Source organism: Bidens hawaiensis, unplaced genomic scaffold (genome assembly GCF_021521415.1).
Source record: "Bidens hawaiensis isolate Kalapana, Puna unplaced genomic scaffold, B.hawaiensis_p1.1 tig00005061_1, whole genome shotgun sequence".
NCBI lineage: Eukaryota > Viridiplantae > Streptophyta > Magnoliopsida > Asterales > Asteraceae > Bidens > Bidens hawaiensis.
The window spans coordinates 1316802-1334130 of NW_027491322.1; the positions used below are offsets into that span (position 1 = coordinate 1316802).

At 41.3% G+C, this 17329-nt stretch overlaps 1 pseudogene; it reads right to left on the reverse strand.

Moving 5' to 3' along the window:
* Positions 1 to 2: 2 nt before the first annotated feature.
* LOC143628699 (H/ACA ribonucleoprotein complex subunit 4 pseudogene) lies at positions 3 to 17329 on the reverse strand (annotated as a pseudogene).

The window sequence follows — 17329 nt, forward strand, 5'->3', positions numbered from 1 at the left end:
AACTAGTCATGTTCATGTGATGCAATTTCTATCTCAAAAACTATTATGCCAACAAACAGAGCATCAAATGCCTTGAAACCATGAAGATGCATCAAGAAACTACATAGATATCAAAACTTATAAGACAAATTCATTAATTCAACTTAATCAAGGCACCAAAATCCTTTAAAAGCCATGTCAAAAACACATAGTAATCACTCAAAAACCACAAATAAACACCTAAATTCACCTTTACTCTTCCTCCTCTGCATCTTTCTTCTTCTTTTTCTTATCTTTTTTCTTCTCACTCTTACTCTCTTCCTCTGCACCACCATCTTTATCCTTCTTTTTCTTCTTCTTTTCCGACTTATCCGACTTATCTCCATCACCATTCTCGGCTGCAACAACCACCTCCACATCACCATCTTTCTTCTTCTTCTTCTTCTTCTCACCTTCCACCTTCTCCTCCTCTTCTTCAACCTTCTTCTTCTTCAAAACCGGTGTTTCTTCAACACCTGCAGCAGCAGTGTCGAAGCATGAAATGAATCTGACCTGATCCATGACAATGTTTCCACGGATTTTCGAGATGAACGAACCACGTCTTGATCTTCTTCTTCAGCTGCTTGAGACCTGCGATGGCTTTTTGGAGGTGTGGAGGTGACTGCTAAGAAATCCTAAGATCTCTTGTTTACAGACACAAAAAAGTGGTGGTGGCTCTTATTGAGCATGACCCCTTAATAAGGAGGTGGAGACCTCCTTATATAGAGAGCCTCATGGCCACCATCATGATACCCTAATGGGCCTAGCCCAGTTAGGGTTACCTCCACAAAACCCCCTCAGCCCAATAACATTGTATTAGTCCAAGTAATAAAATAAGCCAAACATAATAGATTTAGGGTCGTAGAACCGGGTTTTAGTACCATACCCCAACAAGCCCCCCAAGTCCAGCGTTGCTCCTGGGCGCGCAAGCGTCTAGGTGGAGCGCTGGACTTTATAAGGTGTGAGGCGGTTTTTTCCCTTTTCTTTGGCCTTGTCTTTATTGTCTTTTGAGTTTTGAGAGGTTTTCTTCATTATGGTGACATGTTGTAATAAAAGCCTGCGCGCGAGGCGACTTACGAGCTGTAATAATAATGAAGCTTGCGCGTGAGGTGACTTACGAGCTATAATAATAACAGCTTGAGCGCGAGGCGTCTTATGAGCTGTAATAATAATGAAGCTTGCGCGTGAGGCGACTTACGAGCTATAATAATGAAGCTGGCGCGAGAGGCGACTTACGAGCTAGAAGAATAATGACAGCTTGCGCGCGAGGCGTCTTATGAGCTGTATGAATAATAAAAGCTTGCGCGCGAGGCGTCTTATGAGCTAAAAGAATAATAATGAAGCTTGCGCGTGAGGCGACTCACGAGCTATAATAATAATGGAGCCTGCGCGCATGGCGACTTATGAGCTGTAATAATAATGAAGCTGGCGCGAGAGGCGACTTACGAGCTATAATAATAATGGAGCCTGCGCGCATGGCGACTTATGAGCTGTAATAATAATGAAGCTGGCGCGAGAGGCGACTTACGAGCTATAGTAATAACAGCTTGTGTGACATTCATGACAAAACGAGGTATACTATATTCTTTACGTAACAAGTAAACGATAAATCGGTTAATTCGTAGTGCTTAAACGAGTAACCGACCGATACTAGTTATGACCCGTATACATACTAAGGGGTCATATACGAGTTATATATATGTTATAGAGGCTAACATATTGATATTTAGGCCCCGGTACGTTTAAAACTCTTTAAACGAAAAAGGTTTCGTTTATCGATACGCTATAAGCTTAAACGCAATCGTTAATATCAAAACAAGCATTGTAGCATCCGTTAAGCCGAAAAAGATTTATAAAACACTTATATGACATGTTCTAAGCAATCCGTGAAAATATTTTGGAATTTTACAATGAGTCAGTACGTTTTTCTTATTTTACAAAAATAAGCTGAAAAACACGCGTTTTTGCGCTATCTCTCACACCCGAATTAATTTTCTTGCGAAAAACCGAACCCGAACTAAACTTGAAGTGGGCTTTTCATGTTTGGGCTTGTGTGATTGGAGTAATGGGCCAAAACAGCCCATTAAGGGCCATTTAAAGAATTCCGATCGGAATTATTGGTACCAAACTACACACCTTTTTATAACTTACACTCTAAGACTTATTATTCATTCCAACCTACTGAATTTTGGGAAAAATAGCTAAACATATTGAAAAATTATGAAACTTGGTTTTGGAGTTTAATATGTGATGGTAAGATCACTGGTAAATTTTGGGAATCATTGGAAATGTCTAAGTATGGTTTGTGCGATCATGGCTTAACCGAATTTTAACAGCCGAAAAAACGCACAAAAAGGCATTTTGTCAAAAGAGTTAGGTTCTGGAAATTTTGCAGGGGCTATTTAATGACATTGAGGCCATTGGTAAAAATTATCGGATTTTTCAGAGGTCGTTTGATATAAACGGGCCATTTATTACACGATTATAACCTATTAAATGAATTTTTATAAATAAATAAATAATCATAAAATTTCTGAAAATATTTTTATAAAATTCTCCATGTCTTAATGTATTTTTACAAAAATTTACATAATTTATATATAAGTACATATTTAGTTATGATTAATCAAAGAATTAAATTATAATTGTTTTAACGAACCCGGCAGTTTTGTGTTTAACGGACTGACTGGTATGTCAAAATGTCAAAAGTGGTCAAAGATCATATTTTTGAATGATATTAATAAAAACGAACTTTTTACGAGAATTCCGGACAATTCGGGTGGATTGCGCGCGTTTTGTATAATCAAACCCGTGTAAAAACGGAAACGAACCCTGCAATCAAACCAGACACCGAAACTTTAAAATTCTTTCATAAATCAAATCATTTTATCAATCAATATATTTACTTAAGTTTTATGTGATCTTACCTAATCCCGAAACGTATAAACGATCAACTGAGCTAGGCTCGGAAAACGGTGAAACTGAGCCAAATCCAGTTTTAAACATTTCATAGTATACAACGTCACAATCTAAGACTATGGTCATGTTCTGGGCCTAACAGCTATACCCAGAGTATCTATACAGCCCGACTTAGCTTGAACACTGTACTAGTATTAACGATACGATACCGTTTATAGGAATCAGGCTATAAACGAGACATCTGACTTATTGATACGTGATTTCTGTGCGAACTACGATAAGGTGAGTTTCACGACCCCCACTTTCTAAACTGTTTTACGAACTTTTGGGGTGAAAAGCATGTTTACATAAACTGTTATACTTGAAAACGTGTGATGATGTGGATTATCTAAGTACTAACACTTGACAAGTCCCCACAAACACAAGTGATTAACTTCGTGCCGGTGACGTGTGGATAGTACTATCGGTTTGACAAACCCAACTGTGACAGAGCCGGTGGGGTAAGCCGGAACATATGTAAAAACCAGTTGCACATTGTCATTATATATTTACATACTGCTATGTGGTGTTAGACATAGTACATACATGGGGCAAATTGGCTGTTAAATGCCAACAGGAGTGCATGGGCAGCAGAGGCCATGCAGTATAGCTCGTTTCGGTTTCACTTGTGGCTTAGTATAATGCATCATACACAGACATATATACATACACACTGTAAACTTTACGAACTCGTGAACTGATTTCATTGATACTCGCGAAACTTGAAACTCACCAACTAGACGTAGTTGACCCGTTTTAACATGCTTTTCAGGTAAAGCAAAAGTGGAATGATTTGCTTACATGCTTGGTGATTAGAAAGAAAGTTGAATAGCTGTGAATAGACGTTGATATAATATTGTATAAGAAGCTCGTAAACCGGTTATGTGTTTTTCACCTAGTTTGTAAACTTAGTACCTACCAATGTAATATGATGTAATCTAGCTGTTGAATTTCTTTATAAACAATGTGGTTGATACCAGTGTTATCTGTTACATTCCCATATTACGCTTCCGCAACTACCTAGTCGGGGTGTGACAGAAGTTGGTATCAGAGCCATTGGTTATAAAGAATTAGGATGTCCCTTAGGATACCCTAAGATAACCGTAGGCTCGATTAACTCTGGGAATAAAATAATATTAAATAATATACACGAATGATTCTCGTGATGAACGCGAATGGACAAGTGGGTTATTATGGTCCGGAACGTAATAACAGACTTGTTTGTACGAGGAAATTCAAGAAGAAGTCGATAAACAATCGAATAGGTAAAAACAGCAACATATGTGTATAAAATATAATAATAGATAAATATTTGTGTATATGAACGATTATTTGTGCTTATGTGTATAAATACCTGCACGTATCTTAGTATGATTAATATAGAAGGATATTATTTTTATCACTAACAATTGTGCAGGAATATGTCAAGATCTACTGATCGTGTACCTAATACCCTACCAACAGAGCCTGAGGAGGAAGAGGAGGATCCGGAAGAGGAAACTGAGGAGGAACCAGAGGAAATGGAAGAAGGTGCAGATGCGGTAATTCCTTACGAGGTACCCGCAGATCAACCCGACTTATCGGGTTACCGTTGTGACACCTACCCCCCTAGGGAATCCCCTAGGAATGTTACAGGACAGGGAGCTACTAGTGCTTATCGTTCACCTGTTAGAGCACCCAGATCCCCTACTCCACCTGTACAGCATACACCAGTACTCTCACCCACTATTAGAAACCGTCAGACCGCTCGCATTTCAGTGCGTCCACCTGAGCACACTTCTCTCCCACCTCGATCTACGTACCATAGGGGAGAAACATCACGTGTCCAGGTCACTGAGATACCTATTCCTACTTGGGGTTTACCCGCCCCGGTACCCGAGCCACCTCGTCATTCTGATTCAGCATGGTTTGGTTTAGCAACTGATCAGCTTTTAGACCACTCACATTCTATAAATAACCTAAACCAGCATAGACATGATATGTATGATCACATGAGGTATATGCAGCAAGAAATCAGAATTGTGCAAAGATCCAGTGCTCACAGCCACGGGCGTCAGGATCGAGCGATGATACTACTGGGGTGTGTTTAGCGGTTAATGCGGCCCTAGTGGCTGCTGTTGTTTGGTTGTGGTTCCATGTTGCAAAGAATGGATAGGACATCGTAATCTAGTCTTATGTATATAGTCTTTTGATATCCCAAGCAGCATTTTGTTACAGCATGTTGGGCTGACTTGGGAGTTATTTGTGGTTTAGTACTATTTCAAGCACTGGCCCTTATCGGGTTAAGTCTACATGTCACTTGGTGACAAATTTTGATACGCATATACAAGCGCTGGCCTATACCAGGTTAAGCCTATGCGCTAATTTTGGATGCATATGTACAGTAATGATTATAATTAATACAAACGTGTTTTCTTTGGCATAGTTATGTGTTGTGAAGGTGTAATATCGTAAAGTTGTGTTGATCATAGTGAAACGATATTGATTATTCTATAGAATGGCCCCGAAGAAAGCAAACCCTTTGTCTGAGGCGGAAGTGGCCGCAATGATTGCTCGTCAACTACAAGCAGTGATACCAACAATTGTAGCACAAGTCACTGCAGGCATACGTGCTAACAATACTGTTAATCAACCTACGAGCACCACCACGGCCACTGTTAATATACCTCCGCCGGACACTAATGTAGCCCCGGGTGTTACTACCCCGGTGAATACTGATAATGTTATAAATAATAATAACACTCTCCCAACTATGAATGTCACTGGGAACCTAGAACCTGTTGTGCACCCTGATAATATCCCGAACCCAAACCCTGTACCAGTTGTTAATACAACTAATAATGATAATACTCGGACCAATACCGATAATAATAATAATAATAACCGAGAACCCTCGCGTCAGGAGTACTCATACAAACAATTTACATCATGTAAACCGATTGAGTTTAAGGGTATTGAAGGACCTAGCGGACTGGTCAAATGGATAGAAAAGACCGAATCAGTAATTAATATCAGTGAGTGTCCACCGAACCGCGTGGTCAAATATGCTACCAGTATGTTTCTAGACCAAGCGCTGATGTGGTGGAACACGGTAGTCCAAATAAGGGGACAAGATGCTATTAATCGTATGTCATGGACTGAATTAAAAACCCTCATGCTAGAGCATTTTTGTCCTAAAAGTGAGATTCAGAGGTTGGAACACGAGTTATGGAATCTGGAAATGAAAGGAGCAGACCATGTGGGATACACGAATCATTTTAACGAACTGTCCCGCTTAGTTCCATGGTTAGTTACACCGGAAGCGAAACGAATTGAACGTTATATCTGGGGACTGACCCCTGCTGTGAGAAGTATAGTGAATTCAGTTGCCCACCCGACATTAGAAAGTGCTATATCTCAAACGGGTGTCGTTACTTTTGATCTGATGAGAAGTGGAGTGATAAGGATGCCAGGTGAAACAACAAGTTTAAAACGAACTGATTATGGGACAAGAATGCAAGGAAACCCTCAGAACAAACGGGCTCGTCCGAAAACCCGAAGTTATACCATGACCAGTTTTAATGTAAAACAAGAGGCCTATAATGGAACGTTACCGAAGTGCAGAAGGTGTAACTTTCATCATGTGGGTGATTGCAAACCGATCATTTGTCAAAAGTGTGGAAGAACGGGACACTATGCCCCCAACTGTAGAACCCCCACCAACACTGTTAACCATCCACCGCAATCAACTCAACTCCCTCGACCTCAACCAAACCGCCCACAACTCAACCAACAAACCCCGCCTACCACGAACCTCCGTGCCTGCTATGAATGTGGCAGTACGGAACATTTTCGGAGATACTGCCCTAATTTGAACCCGAGTACAGTGAGAAGGCAGAATCAAGCACAAGCATCAACCTCCAACACAGCTAAGGGACGCGCGTTTGTATTAGGACCGGGTGAAGCGCGTCAAGATCCGAATGTGGTGACAGGTACATTCTTAGTTTTGGGTCAGTATGCTTCAGTTTTGTTTGATACGGGCGCCGATAGAAGTTTCGTATCTGTTAATTTCTTACCTTTAGAAAATATGCCGGTTAGTGAACTAACAAAACCATATACTATAGAACTTGCTAACGGTAAGTCTATACTTGTTAACCGAATAGTCCGAGACTGTTCCCTTATCCTAAACGACCACCCATTCCTTATTGATTTACTCCCAGTGGAATTGGGAAGTTTCGATGTTATAGTCGGTATGGACTGGCTATCTAAGTATAAAGCTGAAATTGTCTGTAAGGATAAGACCGTTAGAATACCTCTTTCGAATGATGAGGCTATAATTGTTCAAGGTGAGAAATCTGGTACAGTACTGCCTCTCATATCTCAACTTAAGGCATTGAGATATTTACGCCAAGGTTGTACATTATACTTGGCGAGTATAACAGTTAAGGAACCCGAGGAAAAACGATTGGAAGACATCCCAGTGGTACGCGAGTATTCAGATGTATTCCCCGATGAGTTGCCTGGTTTACCACCGACCCGACAAGTTGAATTCCGTATTGATTTGATACCGGGAGCAGCACCCATTGCTAAGGCACCTTATCGACTTGCATCTTCTGAAATGCAAGAACTGTCCAACCAGTTACAAGAATTACTGGACAGGGGTTTTATTCGCCCTAGTTACTCACCGTGGGGAGCACCAGTGTTGTTTGCAAAGAAGAAAGATGGGAGTTTTCGAATGTGTATTGATTATCGGGAATTGAATAAAGTGACTATAAAGAATAGATACCCCTTACCTCGAATTGATGACTTGTTTGATCAGCTCCAAGGTGCAAAGTATTTTTCAAAAATTGATCTTAGATCTGGTTATCATCAAGTAAGAATTCAGGAAGAAGACGTACCAAAAACAGCCTTCCGAACTCGGTATGGTCACTATGAATTTTTGGTTATGCCGTTTGGGTTGACAAATGCACCCGCAGTGTTTATGGACCTCATGAACCGAATTTGCAAACCTTACCTTGACAAGTTTGTGATAGTGTTTATCGATGACATTTTGATATATTCAAGAAGTAAGGAGGAACACGAACAACATTTGCGGGAAATCTTAAAATTATTGAGGCAAGAGAAGTTATACGCAAAGTTGTCCAAATGTGAGTTTTGGCTACAAGAAGTACAGTTTTTGGGACACATTGTGAACCATCAAGGAATCCAAGTAGACCCAAGTAAAATTGAGGCTATTAAGAATTGGCAAGTGCCTAAGTCACCAAGAGAAATTCGTCAATTCTTAGGACTAGCCGGGTATTATAGAAGATTCATTGAAAACTTTTCAAGTATTGCACAACCTCTAACCCTCCTAACTCAAAAAGATCGAGCATATGAATTGGGAGAAGAACAAGAAATGGCCTTCCAAACGTTAAAACAGAAGTTATGTGAGGCTCCAATATTAAGCCTTCCAGATGGAACTGATGAATTGGTGGTATATTGTGAAGTATCTCGTAAAGGTTTAGGATGCGTACTGATGCAAAGAAAGAAAGTAATAGCATATGCTTCCCGACAATTAAAAATACATGAAAAGAATTATACGATCCATGATTTGGAATTGGGAGCAGTTATCTTTGCATTGAAGATTTGGAGACATTACTTGTATGGCACTAAATGTACCATCTGTACTGATCACAAAAGCCTACAACACATATTTGATCAGAAAGAGCTAAACATGAGACAAAGGAGATGGGTAGAACTGTTAAATGATTATGACTGTGAGATTAAATACCATCCGGGTAAAGCCAACGTAGTAGCTGATGCTTTAAGCCGAAAAGACAGAATCAAACCATTAAGGGTACGAGCACTCGGAATGATTGTTCAAAGTAGCCTAACCGAACAAGTTCGCGTTGCACAAGATGAGGCCTTGAAGGCAGATCAGCTAGAAAAAGAAGAACTACATGGAAATGAAAGGAATTTTGAGAAGAAAATTGATGAAGTATATTACTATAAAAACCGGGCCTGGATTCCAACACTTCATAAACTCCGAAAGCTGATTCTTGATGAAGCACACAAATCCAAATATTCTATTCATCCAGGTACTGATAAGATGTATAAGGATGTTAAAGAATTTTACTGGTGGCCTGGTATGAAAAAGAATATAGCCGTGTATGTAAGTAAATGTGCAACATGTGCAAGGGTAAAGGCGGAATACCAAAAACCTTCGGGAATGTTACAACAACCCGAAATCCCATAATGGAAATGGGAACAAATTACCATGGACTTTGTGACACACCTTCCTAAAACCTCTCGAGGACACAACGCAATTTGGGTAATTGTGGACCGATTAACCAAATCCGCACACTTTATTCTCATCCGTAACAACTACACCACCGAAAAACTCGCTCAAATTTAGATCGATGAAATAGTATCTCGACACGGAGTACCTCTTTCGATTATTTCCGATCGAGACAGTCACTTTACTTCACATTTCTGGCAAGCAGTACAAGAAGCCTTGGGAACCCGAATCGACCTAAGTACGGCTTACCATCCCCAAACCGATGGTCAATCTGAACGAACCATCCAAACCTTAGAAGATTTACTTCGTGCTTGTGTACTGGACTTCAAAGGGAATTGGATCAACACCTCCCGCTCATTGAATTCTCTTACAATAACAGTTATCACAGTAGTATACAAGCAGCACCTTATGAAGCTCTATACGGGCGAAAATGTAGATCACCACTATGTTGGACAGAAGTGGGTGATACTCAAATTTCAAGATCCGATTTAATTCAGGAAACCACCGATAAAATTCACCAGATTAAGCAAAAATTGAAAACTGCCCGTGACCGACAAAAGAGTTATGCCGATGTTCGCAGAATACCGTTATCTTTTGAAATAGGTGATAAGGTATATTTAAAAGTATCGCCATGGAAGGGTGTTATAAGGTTTGGAAAGACTGGTAAACTAGCCCCGAGATACATCGGACCTTTTGAGATTGTCGCAAAAATTGGTCCCGTAGCTTACCGATTAAAACTACCCTTAGAACTGAGCACTATTCACGACGTGTTTCATGTATCGAATCTGAAAAAGTGTTTGACTGATGAAACGACAATAGTACCACTGGAAGATGTGCAGATCAACGAAAAGCTCAATTTCGTAGAGGAACCGGTAGAAATTGTAGACGGGAAAACCAAACAGTTACGACACAACAAAATTTCATTGGTAAAAGTTCGGTGGAATTCAAAACAAGGACCCGAATATACTTGGGAACGAAAGGACGAATACCGAAAGAAATACCCACACCTGTTCCCTAGAAAACCGATGACACATTAAATTTCGGGGACGAAATTTCTTAACGGGGGGAGAATGTGACATTCATGACAAAACGAGGTATACTATATTCTTTACGTAACAAGTAAACGATAAATCGGTTAATTCGTAGTGCTTAAACGAGTAACCGACCGATACTAGTTATGACCCGTATACATACTGAGGGGTCATATACGAGTTATATATATGTTATAGAGGCTAACATATTGATATTTAGGCCCCGGTACGTTTAAAACTCTTTAAACGAAAAATGTTTCGTTTATCGATACGCTATAAGCTTAAACGCAATCGTTAATATCAAAACAAGCATTGTAGCATCCGTTAAGCCGAAAAAGATTTATAAAACACTTATATGACATGTTCTAAGCAATCCGTGAAAATATTTTGGAATTTTACAACGAGTCAGTACGTTTTTCTTATTTTACAAAAATAAGCTGAAAAACACGCGTTTTTGCGCTATCTCTCACACCCGAATTAATTTTCTTGCGAAAAACCGAACCCGAACTAAACTTGAAGTGGGCTTTTCATGTTTGGGCTTGTGTGATTGGAGTAATGGGCCAAAACAGCCCATTAAGGGCCATTTAAAGAATTCCGATCGGAATTATTGGTACCAAACTACACACCTTTTTATAACTTACACTCTAAGACTTATTATTCATTCCAACCTACTGAATTTTGAAGTCCAAGCAGCTCTACCCCTGTTCTCTCAACTCCCTTTCAAAAACCCTAAGGTAAGATCAAATTTTACAAAGATTTAACCAAGTTTGATTTATATAATTAACATATAAACATGTTTTAGTTAGTTTTAAACATGTTAAACCATCCAAAAACCCTAAAAATCAAGTAAAATTATGTTTTGATGTTAAACATGTTTACAAACCAGGAACATATACTTTTTTGGTCAAAAACGCGGATTAGAACATGAATACAACGTTTTTACGGTTAGAAAGTTCGGTTTGAACCCAAAACCGAAACCCTAATTATCAAGGCTGTTACATGGATGATTTATGCTTGTTTTGATGTTATATGATATGTAGATATACTGAGTTTGCAACCCGAGACCCGGAAATTCGTTTAAGCTAGCAAAATTCATCGAAAACCGACAAGGTAAACCCGTAATACTCGTTTAGGGGCTGTTTAGTATTAGGTTGTGACGTGCTTGTTGTTAGCTTGTGAAAATTTGCAGGGACATTAGGGATCATATAAATGAGTCCCTGTTCAAATTTGGTAATTTTTCGATAAACGGAGAATATTTGGTGAATTTATTCCCGTTTATGAGCGTTTATTTGGGAAAAATAGCTAAACATATTGAAAAATTATGAAACTTGGTTTTGGAGTTTAATATGTGATGGTAAGATCACTGGTAAATTTTGGGAATCATTGGAAATGTCTAAGTATGGTTTGTGCGATCATGGCTTAACCGAATTTTAACAGCCGAAAAAACGCACAAAAAGGCATTTTGTCAAAAGAGTTAGGTTCTGGAAATTTTGCAGGGGCTATTTAATGACATTGAGGCCATTGGTAAAAATTATCGGATTTTTCAGAGGTCGTTTGATATAAACGGGCCATTTATTACACGATTATAACCTATTAAATGAATTTTTATAAATAAATAAATAATCATAAAATTTCTGAAAATATTTTTATAAAATTCTCCATGTCTTAATGTATTTTTACAAAAATTTACATAATTTATATATAAGTACATATTTAGTTATGATTAATCAAAGAATTAAATTATAATTGTTTTAACGAACCCGGCAGTTTTGTGTTTAACGGACTGACTGGTATGTCAAAATGTCAAAAGTGGTCAAAGATCATATTTTTGAATGATATTAATAAAAACGAACTTTTTACGAGAATTCCGGACAATTCGGGTGGATTGCGCGCGTTTTGTATAATCAAACCCGTGTAAAAACGGAAACGAACCCTGCAATCAAACCAGACACCGAAACTTTAAAATTCTTTCATAAATCAAATCATTTTATCAATCAATATATTTACTTAAGTTTTATGTGATCTTACCTAATCCCGAAACGTATAAACGATCAACTGAGCTAGGCTCGGAAAACGGTGAAACTGAGCCAAATCCAGTTTTAAACATTTCATAGTATACAACGTCACAATCTAAGACTATGGTCATGTTCTGGGCCTAACAGCTATACCCAGAGTATCTATACAGCCCGACTTAGCTTGAACACTGTACTAGTATTAACGATACGATACCGTTTATAGGAATCAGGCTATAAACGAGACATCTGACTTATTGATACGTGATTTCTGTGCGAACTACGATAAGGTGAGTTTCACGACCCCCACTTTCTAAACTGTTTTACGAACTTTTGGGGTGAAAAGCATGTTTACATAAACTGTTATACTTGAAAACGTGTGATGATGTGGATTATCTAAGTACTAACACTTGACAAGTCCCCACAAACACAAGTGATTAACTTCGTGCCGGTGACGTGTGGATAGTACTATCGGTTTGACAAACCCAACTGTGACAGAGCCGGTGGGGTAAGCCGGAACATATGTAAAAACCAGTTGCACATTGTCATTATATATTTACATACTGCTATGTGGTGTTAGACATAGTACATACATGGGGCAAATTGGCTGTTAAATGCCAACAGGAGTGCATGGGCAGCAGAGGCCATGCAGTATAGCTCGTTTCGGTTTCACTTGTGGCTTAGTATAATGCATCATACACAGACATATATACATACACACTGTAAACTTTACGAACTCGTGAACTGATTTCATTGATACTCGCGAAACTTGAAACTCACCAACTAGACGTAGTTGACCCGTTTTAACATGCTTTTCAGGTAAAGCAAAAGTGGAATGATTTGCTTACATGCTTGGTGATTAGAAAGAAAGTTGAATAGCTGTGAATAGACGTTGATATAATATTGTATAAGAAGCTCGTAAACCGGTTATGTGTTTTTCACCTAGTTTGTAAACTTAGTACCTACCAATGTAATATGATGTAATCTAGCTGTTGAATTTCTTTATAAACAATGTGGTTGATACCAGTGTTATCTGTTACATTCCCGTATTACGCTTCCGCAACTACCTAGTCGGGGTGTGACAGCTTGCGCGCGAAGCGTCTTATGAGCTGTAATAATAATAAAGCTTGCGCGTGAGGCGACTTACGAGCTATAATAATAATGGAGCCTGCGCGCATGGCGACTTATGAGCTGTAATAATAATGAAGCTGGCGCGAGAGGCGACTTACGAGCTATAATAATAATGGAGCATGCGCGCATGGCGACTTATGAGCTGTAATAATAATGAAGCTGGCGCGAGAGGCGACTTACGAGCTATAATAATAATGGAGCCTGCGCGCATGGCGACTTATGAGCTGTAATAATAATGAAGCTGGCGCGAGAGGCGACTTACGAGCTATAGTAATAACAGATTGCGCGCGAGGCGTCTTATGAGCTGTAATAATAGTGGAGCCTGCGCGTGAGGCGGCTTACGAGATATAAGAATAATAACAGCTTGCGCGTGAGGCGTCTTACGAGCTGTATGAATAATAAAAGCTTGCGCGCGAGGCGTCTTACGAGCTATGAGAATAATAACAGCTTGCGCGCGAGGCGTCTTATGAGCTGTGTGAATAATAAAAGCTTGCGCGTGAGGCGTCTTACGAGCTATAAGAATAATAACAGCTTGCGCGCGAGGCGTCTTACGAGCTGTAATAATAGTGGAGCCTGCGCGTGAGACGGCTTACGGGCTACTTTATGTCCCGCGCCACGTGCAGATGTTGCATGCGCGTGCGCGTAGACTTTGGTTTTGTGTTATGCGCCACGCGCAGATGCTGCATGCGCGTGCGCATAGGCTTTATGTCCCGCGCCGCGCGCAGATGTTGCATGCGCGTGCACGTAGACAGTGATATGTGTGAGCATGTGATGCGTAAGCATGTGTAATATGCGTGAGCATATGTGACGCGTGAGCATATGTGGTGCATAAGCATGTGGTATGAGATTTCCCAACCCTTGAGTTTGGCGTGAGTCCATATGGGATATTATGAAGATTCCCAACCTTGAAGTTTGGCGCGTAGCCATATGGGATATTATGAGGATTCCCAACCTTGAAGTTTGGCGCGTAGCCATATTGGATATTATGAGGATTCCCAACCTTTGAGTTTGGCGCGTAGCCATATGGGATATTATGAGGATTCCCAACCTTTAAAGATTGGCGCGTAGCCATATGGGATATTATGAGGATTCCCAACCTTTAAGTTTGGCGCGTAGCCATATGGGATATTATGAGGATTCCCAACCTTTAAGTTTGGCGCGTAGCCATATGGGATATTATGAGGATTCCCAACCTTTAAGTTTGGCGCATAGCCATGTGGGATATTATGAGGATTCCCAACCTTCAAGTTTGGCGCGTAGCCATGTGGGATATTATGAGGATTCCCAACCTTCAAGTTTGGCGCGTAGCCATGTGGGATATTATGAGGATTCCCAACCTTTGAAGTTCGGCGCGTAGCCATATGGGATATTATGAGGATTCCCAACCTTTAAGTTTGGCGCGTAGCCATGTGGGATATTATGAGGATTCCCAACCTTTGAAGTTTGGCGCGTAGCCATCTGGGATATTATGAGGATTCCCAACCTTTGAAGTTTGGCGCGTAGCCATATGGGATATGATGAGGATTCCCAACCTTTGAAGTTTGGCGCGTAGCCATATGGGATATCATGAGGATTCCCAACCTTGAAGTTTGGCGCGAGGCCTGATGCGCGCATGCACGGCGATGGAGTGGTGACTCGTGAGTGCGCGTGCATGGCGGAGGTCTCTTGCGCAAAAGCCAGATGGTGGTTTCCGCGGCGGCACATGCACGGCTGCGGAGTGAGAATCCGCGGGAGCGCGTACATGGCGGCGGAAGTCTGGTAATTTCTGGATCTGCAATTTTAGAGTCAGATCTGCAACTTTAGACCTAAAATCCAGGTCTGTAATCTAGACCTAGATCTGTAAATCAGACCTAGATAGATCTGAAGCTCGGAGCAGATTTAAAACCATCACAGATCCGGAGACCTGATCATTTGAATCAGGCCGTTTCTTCTTGCCCAGATCTGGAAGCCTCTTTTTAGATCTATGGATCTTTTTGAGCTTTAATAGAACAAGCCTTGAAGCCTTTTTCTGTAAACTTCCAGATCTGGGTTTTTCCTGGGAGAGATCCGACTGCCGAGATGAAGATCGAAGGGTAGTTCGTTGCCGTCCCACGGATGGCGCTAATGTCGAAGCATGAAATGAATCTGACCTGATCCATGACGATGTTTCCATGGATTTTCGAGATGAACGAACCACGTCTTGATCTTCTTCTTCAGCTTCTTGAGACCTGCGATGGCTTTTTGGAGGTGTGGAGGTGACTGCTAAGAAATCCTAAGATCTCTTGTTTACAGACACAAAAAAGTGGTGGTGGCTCTTATTGAGCATGACCCCTTAATAAGGAGGTGGAGACCTCCTTATATAGAGAGCCTCATGGCCACCATCATGATACCCTAATGGGCCTAGCCCAGTTAGGGTTACCTCCACAAAACCCCCTCAGCCCAATAACATTGTATTAGTCCAAGTAATAAAATAAGCCAAACATAATAGATTTAGGGTCGTAGAACCGGGTTTTAGTACCATACCCCTACAAGCAGCATCTTCCAACTTATGTTTACGCCCTTCATTACCATCTTCACCATCCTTATCCTTCTTTTTCTTCTTCTCACTGTCAACCATCACTTCCACCGCCTGCTCAGCCGGTTCAGCCGCAGCAGCAAGCCCCGCAACCATCGAATCCCCCCAGTCGGAAGAACAACATTCCTCACCCACTCAGCCGGCGTCTTCTCATTCGGCTTCCCATGCTTACTCAACTTCCCTTCCGAAATCAGCTTCTTCTTCATCGAAGCCGTCGGCCCCAACCCCCACTTCCTCGGATACATATCCCTATCCATCACCACCCGCTTAATCTTCGCTACAACCCCATGATCACACGTCACCATCACCGCCGTCGTCATCTCCGCAATCCCCAACGCAATCGCCTCCCCTTTCGTCGTCATCAAAACCACCTCCTCCCCATTCTCAATCCCGTTCTCAAACCGCAACAACCCCGGGATCATCAACTTCGCACCGTAACATATCGCATTCACCGCAGAATCCTTCACCACCAACCGCTTATAACTCGTCAACAACACCTCCAACGGCATCACCACGCGTCTCAAATACCCCTCGTCCCGATAATTATCAAACATCCATTGCGCGTCCATAACGTCATGCATCGTTATCATATTATCCTTTTCCCCCATTATCCCCGACCGAACTCGTCTCAACTCCTGCGTATGTCCACCGACGCCCAAAATCAACCTAAATGAACACATAAAGTCCGAACATACGTCCCGGCCTCACACGAGATCCAAAACACAACCAAATGCTTATCCGCATCATACTCCAACAACTTACTCTCATAAATCGTTCTAATCCTAAGCTGCCGTTTAACGGCAGAGATCAACGGCGGCCGTTGAAACACGGCACCGGTTAGGGTTTCCAAAGCCCTAGCGACTTTAGCAACATCCGGCACGGCGGAGTGTAACCTAGCGACACATACATACTCCTTACCGGCGCCTTGTTGTGATTTTACCAGCCGTGTGGCTCGATCGATACAGACGATTAGGTTTCCGGTGACTTTTGGATCTAACGTGCCGCTGTGGCCGGTCTTCTCGACGCGTAGGATGCGTTTGATCCACGCGACGACTTCGTGTGAGCTAGGGTTTGCAGGTTTGTCTAGGTTAATCACGCCATACCTGATGTATTCGGTTAACGGACGTTTGAGTGGTGAGTAACCGGACGGGAGTGGCGTGTAGTGGCCGGTTCGGACGTTTAACCGGTCGTAGTTTTTTAAGAGGATTGGCCAGTCGGAGGTGTCAATTGCCGGTGTGAAGGTTTGGGGTTTGATTAGGTAATCGGCGTCGGCGGCGGTGGCCACGGCGGATGATGGTGGTTCGGTGGTGGTGGTTGACTTGGACTTCTTTTTCTTCTTGTCGGAACGGTGGATGTCGGCGTCGGACAT